The sequence below is a fragment of the Arachis ipaensis genome, chromosome B8 (assembly GCF_059453495.1).
Source record: "Arachis ipaensis isolate K30076 ecotype BB chromosome B8, ASM5945349v1, whole genome shotgun sequence".
NCBI lineage: Eukaryota > Viridiplantae > Streptophyta > Magnoliopsida > Fabales > Fabaceae > Arachis > Arachis ipaensis.
In genome coordinates this window covers 68,870,230-68,881,183 of record NC_142443.1, presented here as the reverse complement: position 1 = coordinate 68,881,183, position 10,954 = coordinate 68,870,230, and positions in this window count along the sequence as shown.

The window sequence follows — 10,954 nt, the reverse complement described above, 5'->3', positions numbered from 1 at the left end:
GTTTTGTTTTAGATGTTTTTATAGAGCTTTTTGAAGATCGTCATTTATGAATTCCAGTTTATCTTAATCACCACTTCTTAGCGAGGATGAGAAGCACGCAAAGGAGCGAGAGCATGCATAAGAAGGGGAGAAGAGGTGGATGAGGCTTAGTAGATTCGGAAGAGAATTCTAATCCATATCTGATCTTTCCCGGAAAAGACTTTGGCTTCTTGAATAGGCCGAATTTCACTTGTCGTGAGAAAGAGGATGAAAGGAACGCTTATTGGTTTCGTTTCGTAGCCCCTCCTGCCGCAGTGTGCACTAAGTCAACAGCTTCTTTGTCGAAATGAGAATTGCCTAGGAAGTAAAGAGCAAAGAGAGAGAGAGAATCGAATGCTGCATATTTTAATACCGTCATACCATGTGCAACAAAATTCTTAATAGAAGCTCAGTTTCAACACGTGTATACTCACAAGAAGTTCAAAGAAGTCCAAGCACAATTCAGGGAAAAGGTGAATCACATCACAAGATCAACGCACTCTGCTCTAGGATATACGGTGTGTGAAGTTGTAGAACAGGTTTCCAACTCAACATTCAACAAGTTTGCAATTACATACGAAAGGGTATCAGCTGAAGTTAAATAGCCGTGCTTATTATTCGAGTCAAGGGGGATATTGTGCTGTCATTCTCTGAGCGCGTTAAGATTTGAGTGAGTAAATAAAGTGTCACCGAGATATATATTAGAATGATGGAGCAAGAGATTTGATTATTTAGTGTTTTAGTCACAAAATATCTGAGAATTTGCATCAGAATCTCAGGAGTTGACTGCTATTCTGCAGTGTGCTTACGATAATGCTATGGTTGAGATGCAAGAATACAAAACAAAAAGCAAAGGAAAATGTTCGTTATCTCACGAAGATGCTTCCTTGGAAGATACTAACGAGCTTCAAAGCCCTCCACGCGTGAGAACATAAGGACGTCCCAAAAATAGACTAAGATCAAAGACGAAAAAACAGAATGCAAATACTTGAAAAAAAAAAAGAAAACGAAAGCTCTAAGTGAGGTAAAAGTGATGTTCTTTAAACAGGGAGAATTAAGTTTATTTTTGTTAATATTTTTGCTAATATGTGATTTATTTTTTGCAGTGGAACCCTTTTATGGTGGTTCAGTGGTGTAATCGAATTTCACCCAATATCATGGATATGTTATGAATTATCAGTTCAGAGATTCAGTCACATAGGATAGTTTTTTTGGTGTATTCTGTATGCTCTTCTCTTTTTCTATTTTCTTGTTTTTTTATATTTTGATATATTGCGGTGTGTTTGGAAATTATTGTTTTGAAATATCTGAAGAGATTTGTTTGTTTTAAATATACAATACATAGACAATTTAATACTTAAGGAGGGTAACAATTTAAATTTTTGAATTTCCATATCTCATGGTTAAATTTTACAGAAAAATATGTATACACATGTTTCTGGCATATTTCGATTATTTTTCGGTGTATTATAAAAGGAACTCGGCGTATTAATCAATTTAATCTTGTTTTCCTGAACTTTTTTGAACCTGTAATAATTCAGATTAACTGCATTTGAATACAACACAGACAACTTCATAGAAGTTTATTTTTCCAAAGAAAATTTATAAAAAGTTTGGTTTAAATATTCACAAACTACAATTTATAAAAAGTATATGTTCAAACAACAATTTAGTACACAATTTTTAACAGTTTACGACATTCAAACTATTCACTGTTGATATCTTCTGAACGCAATTCACAATAAGGACTCAATAATGCCGCAAATGGCTTGGACAATCTGATGGCTTCACTTTCTTGAATGACTTTATCTCTGAGTTGATTGATTTCATCAAATAGAATCAGCGAAGCATATTCAACTCTGAAATTATCCACTTCAACCTACAGAGTTTTCCATTAATTTAGTAAAGTAATATAGAGTTTTCTATTTTTGAAGATAGTTACCCGTGCCCAATTCTTCCATTCATATTTGTCCTTTTTATGTTTTGTTATCCAATTACCTCAAGCCATTTCATAACATAAATGGCACAATCGTAACTAAAAATAAAGATAAATTAGCAAAATAAAATAGGACAGTAAGAGAAAACATAAAATTTCTCAGAGAGAAAGATTTATACTATGTATGTTGCTCGGCGATGTTAACATATGGTGCTTCAATTTCATCATCCTTGTCCGTCAGAGGTTGTCCTCTGAGAAATACCCTCATTCTTAAAATCATGTAGTCCTAAAAACTAAAAAAAGCAAAATATAAGAAATACTGCATTTAATACCAACTAACACGAAATGAACCAATGGTACACCTTATTTCAAACAAAACTACACCGAATTTTTATATTGCTAACAATAGACAAAAACCAAGGAATTTATAGAGAAAACAGAAGCAACTTACAATAAATTTATTAAGTATTGTTCTTTCTTTCGAAAGAGACTTTTTGTGGAATGGGTCAAGGACATGAAATTTCTTATTTTTAACATATGCCATCCATATCCACCAATGATCCGCGTAGCAAACTGGGGCAATGACGTTAGGATTTTTGCCAGTAAAGAATTTTATAAAAACAGTCGCGTTGTAGGTATAGTTTCTAAACCAACAGAAATTCCTTCGTACAAACGTTTTGGTTGTCACAAGTAACAAACCCCTTTTTAAAATTGATAACCGAGTATTTAAACCTCGGGTCGTCTTCTCAAGGAATTGCAGGGAGGTATGTTCTTAGTATTGGTTATGAGTCTTGTAAATTGGGGGTTTTGAAAGTAAGGAAGCAGTATGTTGAATGATAATAAGAATAAAATAAATAGCTATAAAATAGACTCTTGGCAAGGTATGAAAACTGGAAGTCCTATCCTGTTTATCCTTATCAATTGTAATGAGAATTGGATTTTTCTCCCACTTTGTTAACCTCTAACTATGAAGGTAAGTTAAGTGGATGAATTAATTCTGATTCCTCAAGTCCTAGTCTTTCCTTGGGAAAAGTTAGAGTTATTGGAACCCGGATTAATTCTTGAAGAATTCTAATTTCCAATCAACAAGGAGTTTGATAACTCAAGTGTCTCCAATTTATCAATTCATCAATTAAAACCAAGAATATAAAAAGCTAAACAAAAATCATAAATCTGAAATACCTCAAATTGCATTAATAAAAGAAATCAAATCTAACATGGAAGTTCATAAATTAAATTAAAAAAATAAATAAAAGAAACATTAAACCTGTGATTGCAAAAGATGAAATAATCATAAAGTGAAAAGAATCCTAATTCTAAATTCTAAGAGAGAGGAGAGAACCTCTCTCTCTAAAAACGACATCTACTCCTAAAACTGTGAATGTGAAAGCTTGATTATGAATGGATGCAATCCCTCTACTTTATAGCCTCTAATCTGTGTTTTATGGGCCGAGAACTGGGTCAGAAACAGCCCAGAATTCGCTGGTTGCGAATTCAAACACGCTGATTTTCGTCACTGCGACGCGTCCGCATGGAGCACGCGTTCGCGTCACCTATCGTCAGAGAAACTATGGCATATTATATATCAAATTGAAGCCCCAGACGTTAGCTTTCTAACGCAACTGGAACCGCATTATTTGGACCTCTGTAGCTAAAGTTATAGCTGTTTGAGTGCGAAGAGGTCAGGCTGGACAGCTTAGCAATTTCTCCAACTTCTTGTATTCCTTCCCCTTTTGCATGCTTCCTTTCCATCCTTTGAGCCATTCCTGCCCTGTAATCTCTGAAATCACTTAACACACATATCAAGGCATCTAATGGTAATAAGAGAGGATTAATAATAAGCAAATATAAGATCAAAGAAGCATGTTTTCAATCATAGCACAAAATCAGGAAGGAAAATATAAAATATGCGAATAGTATGAATAAGTGGGTAAAGAGTTGATAAAAACCACTCAATTGAGTACAAGATAAACCATAAAATAGTGGTTTATCAACCTCCCCACACTTAAACACTAGCATGTCCTCATGCTAAGTTCAAGAGAAGCTATAAAGATGAAGAGGAATGGTAGATTAATATGAAATGCAACCTATCTATATAAATGCAACTACAAGCAAAATGTTTTTATCTACTTGGTTTAAAAATAAATAAGTTCTCCAAGACAAACATAAATCAGATTTTACTAATTCAAATTATACAATAAAAGACAAGTAAACTTGTAAGAAGATAGCTCATGAAAGCAGGGAACATAGAATTGAGCACTGAACCCTTACTGGTAGTGTATATCACTCTAACTCTCAAGTGTCTAGGGTCAATCACTCTACTCTTCTCTAGTCATGCTTTCTAAAATTTGTTCTTCACCTAACCAATCAACAATATTTAATATACCAATGCAAACATCATGAGGTCTTTTCAAGGTTGTAATGGGGCTATTGGTAAGGGTAAGGGTATATGTATATGGCTGAGTGAGCTTTATAAATTGAATCTTTAATTAACCTAAGCTTTCACCTAACATACATATACTCTATATAACTATAGAATCATGCCTAGCTACCCATAGTCTTCACTTTTGCATTACATACTCATGTATCAATTTTTCTTTAATTTATTTATTTATATTATATATTTTTTTCTCTTTTTCTTTTTCTCTTATTTTTTTTAGAGAGACATAAAAACTAGAATAACATATCAATGCATATGGAATTTTTTTAATTTTCTGTTTTACATGAGTAGGTACCCAAATTTTCCAATATTCAAAATTAAAAACATGATACATTCCCTTATTAACCCAAGTTCCCACAATTTCCCCACACTTAGTTGATGCACAATCTATATCTTAAGCTAAGCAAAGATTCAATTGGGGTATTTAATTTATTTTTCTACTTAAGGCTAGTGATGTGATAAAATATAGAACAAATAGGGATTAAAAAGGCTCAAAGTGGCTAACAAAGGTAATTTAAAGGGTAGGCTTATTTGGGATAAGTGAGCTAAAATCAAATGCAAGCATGTAAATACACTAAATAATGGACATATAGAATGGAACAAAGCAAAGATTGCAATCATAGGGAAGAAAACACACAAGAATAAAATATTTATGGTTAAATAATGTAACCATGTAATTAGGCTCAAAATCTCACAGGTTGTGTGTTCTTTAACTCAAAAACCATGTTCCAAATACAACTTCTGATAAGTTTAACACAAAAATTTTGATTTTAAATTAGTGAAAATTTTTCAAAAATAGGGTCTTTAAAAAGAAACTTATTATTTCTCAACTAAGCAGTAGCTAAATGCATAAAATCAAACAAACATGCAATTAAACATGCAAATGCAATAATGAACAAACAAAGAGAATAAAACAATGGTGTTGAAAAGAAAATACTAACCCATGGAAATCGGTATCGACCTCCCCACACTTAAAGATTGCGCCGTCCTCGGTGCATGCTAAGATGTACAAGTGGATGGGCTGCTCCAACTGATGCTTTTCTTTAAGGATTGTACAGATGGACTTGTTTGTCTCCCCTTTTAGAAGTTTCTCCCTTTTTCCGTCTTCGGTGGCCATCCTGAAAGAAGAAGGGAAGAAAAGTAACCCAGAAAAAAAGATAAGAAAATAAATGAAGTATGGGTGGGTTAATGCCAAATGATAAGGGTTTAGGGGAATGTGGGTAATGCAAGATCGTATAAGTTCATATCAATGCAAGAGAAGTACGAGTATCATAAAAGATTAGCATTGATTTAAATAATGTTACCCAATCATAATAAAACAAGTTACTAAGCACCCAAAATATTTCAAGAGAAGATGCAACAGTGAAATAAGAAAATTCAACACCAAAGAAAAAATAATAAATTTAGAAAAGAAAATAAAAATATGCACTAAATTAAAATGCAATGAATGAAATATGCAAATAAATTAAATAAAATAAAAGATAAGAAGAATGAGAAGGGAAAGAAGGGAAGAAGAAGTAAGTAAGAAAGGAGGGAGGAAAAATTAGGATTGGGGAAGAAAAGATAAGATATTTGGCAAATTAGGATAAGTTGTGCGGCGCAAGCGACGCGGACGCGTGGGGCACGCGGTCGCGTGACTTGCACTTATACGGATTGACGCGGTCGCGCCGGTCACGCGGTCGCGTGACACGGTTTATGCTACTGGCGCGAGGGCAGCCTCGCGCTCGCACAACTCTCTGTTCAAAACTTAGTATTGCCAAAATCCAGGGTGACGCGGTCGCGTGATCGACGCGATCGCGTGAGTGGCCATTATGGGGTATGACGTGGACGCGTGAGCCATGCGTCCGCGTGGTAAGGCTGTGCGTTCAGCACCAATCCAGCACCACTCCAGCATAACTTTCGGCCATGCACCCTTTTGACGTCGATTTTCATGTCATGGGCCGCATGGGTGACACGGTCGCGTGGGAGGCCAAAGTTCCCACATGACGCGGTCGCGTCAGCGATGCGGTCGCGGGGTCAAATTATGCTAAAGGCGCACCTCCAGCCACGCTCTCGCGTGACTTTCTGTTCGATTTCTTTTCTTCCCAATGCACTGGTGACGCGGACGCATCAGCGACGCTGCCGCGTCGCGTGCGTGTTTTATTTTTTTTTTTGATGCAGTATGCAGAGTGCAAAATGATATGGATGTTATGAGTAATTCTAGGTTCAATGAAATAAAATAAAATAAAACTCAAAAACAAACAAAACAGACTAGAATTAAAACTGAAAAAGGGACGATCATACCATGGTGGGTTGTCTCCCACCTAGCACTTTTAGTTAAAGTCCTTAAGTTGGAGATTTGATGAGCTCCCTGTTATGGTGGCTTGTGCTTGAACTCATCCAGGAATCTCCACCAATGTTTGTACTTCCAGTAGCCTCTGGGATCCCAAACTAGGCACGTAAAGCCCTTGAGTAGTTTTAAACAGGTTCTCAGGCTTCCAGTATGCTGAATGTCAGAACGGACTCCAGGATCCCAAACATTGCTTTTACACCCGTCTTTGTGTTGATCATCATGATTCCATCCAGGTAACAAGCAATCTGAATTCTCACTAAAGCGGCCAACCAACTTCCTAGACCCATTCAGTTAAGCTTTATACCAACCTTTGCATTTAAACTTTGAGTATGCAACCATGTTGAACCTTGTTTGACAACTCCAACCACTAACCATCTTCTTCTTACTCTTAATGCCACAAAGAGCTCTAAGTTGACCATCCGTCTCCAGTAACCCATATTCAAGTGGGATTAGAAAGCTAAGGGATATGAATTTTACCCACTTGAATGTTGTGAAGGATGATGGCAACTTAGGGGAAGGTACTTCTAACGAATTTGCAAGCTCCACTCCCTTGTGCTCTTCTCTGACAACTTTCACCTCTGTGCAAGTTTCTTCAATATCAACCTCTTCCTCTTGGTAGCTTTCTTCCAATTCAATCTCTTCTTCATTGCTCACCAAGGGCATGGGAGGCTGTGCTTCTTCTTCTTTATCTCCATCTCTTGACCAACCTCTTCCAAGTCTTCAACTATGATATGCCTTGGAGGTTGTACACCCTCCTCAACATCAAATGCAACTGTCTTGGAAGGAGGCTCTATGTTTTGACTTTTCCATGGAGGTTCAGCATCTCGCAAGTCTTCAACCACTTTTTTCTCTTCAATAATTACTGCTTTGTCCAGTAGTTTTAATATAAAATCATACTCATCCTTGATGATTTTCTTTCCATGACAATTCCTTTCAACTATTCTTTCATCTTCAAGGGTTTTTACTACCTTCACCTTTAGGGCCTCCTCTAGCTCCTTATGAAGTATGGATTCGCGAAGATGATCCCTTCTCTCTTGTTCCATGTCAATAGCATCATTGGGATTATGTTGCTCTTGGATTGATGGATGTGGGTGCTCTTCCATGGATGGTGGTGATGGGATGGAGATATCATTCTGTGGTTGAAAAAGAAGTGCACTAGAGCTTGAGGGTTGATTGTTGAAGGTGTTTGGTGGTCCGATTTGGGCGACGAGAGCTTGTATAGTAGAGTTTAGATCGGTAAGTGCTTTCTCCATGGAGGTTTGGAGTAGATAGGAGGGTTCATTTGGCTCATAAGGTGGTTGGTATGGTGGATACGGGTTAGGGTCATATGAAGGTGAATGGTACTAGTTGGCTTGTGAGTGTGGTGGTTCAAAGTTGTGTTGAGGAGGTTCATAGGCATATGATGGGGGTCCATCATATCTATCATCTTGGTATGCCCCCTGGAATGGCTCTTGACTATAGTAATTTGGTGGATGTTGGTTGTCACGGAAGGGTCCACCAAAACTATTGTCTTGGTATGCATCGTGGAATGGTCTTTGTCTGTGGTACTGTGGAAGGTGTTGTTGCCGGAAGGGTTGATCAGATCCTCGTGGCTCCTTCCATCTCTGATTGTTTTGACCTTGATGCATGTTCCTGTTATAATTTTCATTCCTTGCAACAACATTGGAACCAAACTCAAAGCGAGAGAGGTGAGAACTCATAATGGTAATTAAAAACGAAAATAAAAACAAATTTTAAATTAAAAGGTTATTTAAATTTTGAATTTGAAAATTAAATTTTAAAATTTGAATTTTAAATTTTGAAATTTGAAATTTTGAAATTTTGAATTTTAAATTTTTGAAATTTGAATTTTAAAATTTGAAATTTCAAATCTGAAATTTGAATTTTGAATATTAAATTTTGAAATTTGATTTTTTTTTTAAATAAGATAAGATAAGATTTTGAAAAAGATATGAATTTTGAAATTTTAAATTTTAAAATTTTAAATTTTGAAATTTGAGATTTGAATTTTAAATTTTTTAAATTTGAATTTTGAAAATCGAAATTTGAAATTTGAAATTTTAGTTTTAAATTTTAAATTTTTGAATTTAATGAGGAAAGAGAAAAACAATAAAATGACACCAAACTTAAAATTTTTAGATCAAAACGAAGAAAATAACTAAGAACAACTTGAAGATCAAGATGAACACGAAGAACAAATTTTTGAAAATTTTTGTTTTTATTTTTTATTTTTTAATAACTAAATAAAAACCAATAACCTCTTAATTTATGAAAAAGCAAAAATAAAAACAAAAATAAAAATAAATAAACAAGCAAAAGAAATTATTTACATTAACCAATAATAAGGCACACGTTTGCAATTCCTCGGCAACGGCGCCATTTTGACGTTAGGATTTTTGCCAGTAAAGAATTTTATAAAAACAGTCGCGTTGTAGATATAGTTTCTAAACCAATAGAAATCCCTTCGTACAAACGTTTTGGTTGTCACAAGTAACAAACCTCTTTTTAAAATTGATAACCGAGTATTTAAACCTCGGGTCGTCTTCTCAAGGAATTGTAGGGAGGTATGTTCTTATTATTGGTTATGAGTCTTGTAAATTGGGGGTTTTGAAAGTAAGGAAGCAGTATGTTGAATGATAATAAGAATAAAATAAATAACTATAAAATAGACTTTTGGCAAGGTATGAAAATTGGAAGTCCTATCCTAGTTATCCTTATCAATTGTAATGAGAATTGGATTTTTCTCCCACTTTGTTAACCTCTAACTATGAAGGTAAGTTAAGTGGATGAATTAATTCTGATTCCTCAAGTCCTAGTCTTTCCTTGGGAAAATTTAGAGTTATTGGAACCCGAATTAATTCTTGAAGAATTTCAATTTCCAATCAACAAGGAGTTTGATAACTCAAGTGTCTCCAATTTATCAATTCATCAATTAAAACCAAGAATATAAAAAGCTAAACAAAAATCATAAATCTGAAATACCTCAAATTGCATTAATAAAAGAAATCAAATCTAACATGGAAGTTCATAAATTAAATTAGAAAAATAAATAAAAGAAACATTGAACCTGTGATCGCAAAAGATGAAATAATCATAAAGTGAAAAGAATCCTAATTCTAAATCTTAAGAGAGAGGAGAAAACCTCTCTCTCTAAAAACTACATCTACTCCTAAAATTGTGAATGTGAAAGCTTGATTATGAATGAATGTAATCCCTCTACTTTATAACCTCTAATCTGTGTTTTCTGAGCCGAGAACTGGGTCAGAAACAGCACAGAATTCGCTGGTTGCGAATTCAAACACGCTGATTTTCGTCACTGCGACGCGTCCGCTTAGAGCACACGTTCGCGTTGCCTATCGTCAGAGCAACTATGATATATTATATATCAAATCGAAACCCCAGACGTTAGCTTTTCAACACAACTGGAACCGCATCATTTGAACCTCTGTAGCTAAAGTTATAGCCATTTGAATGCGAAGAGGTCAGGCTGGACAGCTTAGCAATTTCTCCAACTTCTTGTATTCCTTCCACTTTTGCATGCTTCCTTTCCATCCTCTGAGTCAGTCCTGTCCTGTAATCTCTGAAATCACTTAACACACATATCAAGGCATCTAATGGTAATAAGAGAGGATTAATAATAAGCAAATATAAGATCAAAGAAGCATGTTTTCAATCATAGCACAAAATCAGGAAGGAAAATGTAAAACATGCGAATAGTATGAATAAGTGGGTAAAGAGTTGATAAAAACCACTCAATTGAGTACAAAATAAACCATAAAATAGTGGTTTATCAGGCAAATACCTGAAGTTTGTCCAGAGAGAACAATTTTTTAGTTTAATTGGCACCCAATGAAAAATTTGTGTTAAGAAGCTTTATAAACAAAAACTTACAAATGAATGGGATGCCAACTTTTTTTTGTCCAGATATGGGATGAACATCTTATAGTCTTAAATCATTAATATTATTCTAAAATTACCAAGTTTTCAACATATGTATTGGCTTTTAAAGATTCAAAGTGCCCTCTTGTTATTTCCAGCGGATATTGATGATTGAGGATGAATATTATGTTCCACTCATTACTTCTTATATCGTCATAGGTCTTGCGAGTTGTGGCCCAGATATAGCATTTTTTCTTAAGGTTGCCCGTTATTTTGCTCTGCCTCGCAGGAGCTTTGACCTTGTCATCAAACCTCATAGGCTACACCTTTTGGCGTGGGAGACTTTTAT